Here is a 2,157-nt window from a genome sequence, read left to right as displayed (position 1 = left end):
ATCACAATCTGAGCCGAAGGCAGACACTCAACCACTGAGCCACCCAGATGCCCCTGATAGACAATCTGAAGGTAAGAATCTATTTGACTCAGCCACTGATTAAATGTAGAGCTCAAGAGGAGTTGTCACAAGACTTCCAAACATCAAAGCTGAGTAAGAGAGAAAAGGCAATGCTATTACATTAGTTCAATGGAAATGGGACTCAGCAAGATAAGCTCATTTTGGTGGAAGGACATGGTAAATTTAATTTTGGATGTTTGTTGTCCATGGACAAGGTATCTGTGTTGCACAACTCCAAGAGGCAATATTTATATGGCAGTCAATAAATGGCTCACCTCACTTTGGAGTTGTATAGTACATAGTCTGCACAACCATATACGACAGTCTTGTCTCTGGACATCCGTGTAGAAATGTCCAAAAGACAACTGGATATAAGTTTGGTGTTTGGAAAGAAGGATGCCTGGGTAATGTTGGCATACAGTTGCATGGTTAGAGGTGGAGAATACACAGAATGTACATAGAAATGTACAGAAAGAAACACATGCTATGAATAGAACCAACGCTCAACTGTAATCAAATATATGATTCAGATAGATTTTTTCCATATACCTATACTCAAGTATTACAAATGTTTGTTTTATAGTAATTAGGCTATTCTCTATCTCATTTTGTACATAATATTGCATACAATATCACCTGTACTGAATCTTTTATAGCTTAATTACAGATTCCTCACATCCCTAAAAATCAGATGATTCTAAAATTAGCAAAAAACTACAGGTTGATTTGGTTGAAAAATGAAAAAAGAAAAAGAAATGTATTGCCCAACAAATGCATTCAAAAGTTTTACTCTTACAAGAAGAGATTACATTATAAAATGGGCAAAGTCTTTATCTTCTTTAGTTAAAATGAGGAACTCCTCCTGAATTGTGTTTATTCTTATGTATTCACTCTGCACATTGCTATCTTGAATCTTTCTGGCTGATGGCTAGTCTCTTTTAAAAACTTTTTATCCCTTGGAGGATGTCAGACTGAGACTGAATTATGACACAAAAATCGAACCTTTCTATTAAGAGGACCATCTATGCTACTTTTGAATTAATCCAATTGGTCTTTGTGAACTCTCACTAGAGGATACATAGTGTGACTAAATAACTTGACAATTTGAACAAAACAGATATTTCTGAACCCATTTTTAAAGGATTTTATTTATTTATTCATGAGAGACAGAGACAGAGAGAGAGGGAGAGAGAGAGAGGCACAGACACAGGCAGAGAGAGAAGCAGGCTCCATGCAGGGAGCCCGACGTGGGACTCCATCCCAGGACTCCAGGATCATGCCTTGGACCGAAGGCAGACACTCAAACGCTGAGCCAGTCAGGCCCCCAGGGGTATGTGTTTAACTATAGGAAACTATCAAGCTGTTTTCCAGAGTAGTAGTGCCATTTTATATTCCCACCAGCTCAACATTCTCACCAACACTTGATATTATCAGAGATTTTTTTTTAGGTTGGCCATTAATACATAGAAACATCTCATTCTGGTTTTAATTTGTATTTAACTAATTACTAATGATGTTCAGCATTTTTTCATGTGCATTTTGCTAACCATACATCTTCTTGGGTGAAGTGTCTCTTTAAATCTTGTCCAATTTTTGAATTGGGTTATGTTTTTCCTTATTATTGATAAAATAATATTGTTAATACAAGTCCTTTATCAAATACGCAATTTGCAAATATTTTCCCCAAGTCTGTGGCTTTTTTTCGCATTATCTTAACAGTCATTCAAAGAGCAGAAGTTTTAAATTCTGATGGCATTCAATTTGCCAATATTTTCTTTTATGGATGGTACTTTCGGTGTCACATCTAAGTAAACTTTGCCTAACCCAAGGTCAAAAATATTTTCTCCAATCCTTTCTTCTAGAATTTTACTCTCTTAGGATTTATATTTAGGTCTGTGCTTTCATTTGAGCTCATTTTTATGTAGGATGAAAGATTTGAATCAAACTTCTATTTTTTCGTGTGTATTAATATCTCATTGTTCTAGACTGTCTTTCACCAATGAATTGGTTTTGCACCTTTGTCAAATGTCAGTTGATTACACATCTATTAGAATGTCTGAAATTTTAAAAAGCCTGATTATACCAATTATTGGAGAG

Source organism: Canis aureus, chromosome X (genome assembly GCF_053574225.1).
Source record: "Canis aureus isolate CA01 chromosome X, VMU_Caureus_v.1.0, whole genome shotgun sequence".
Classification (NCBI taxonomy): Eukaryota; Metazoa; Chordata; class Mammalia; order Carnivora; family Canidae; genus Canis; species Canis aureus.
Note: the sequence above shows the minus strand (reverse complement) of the source record.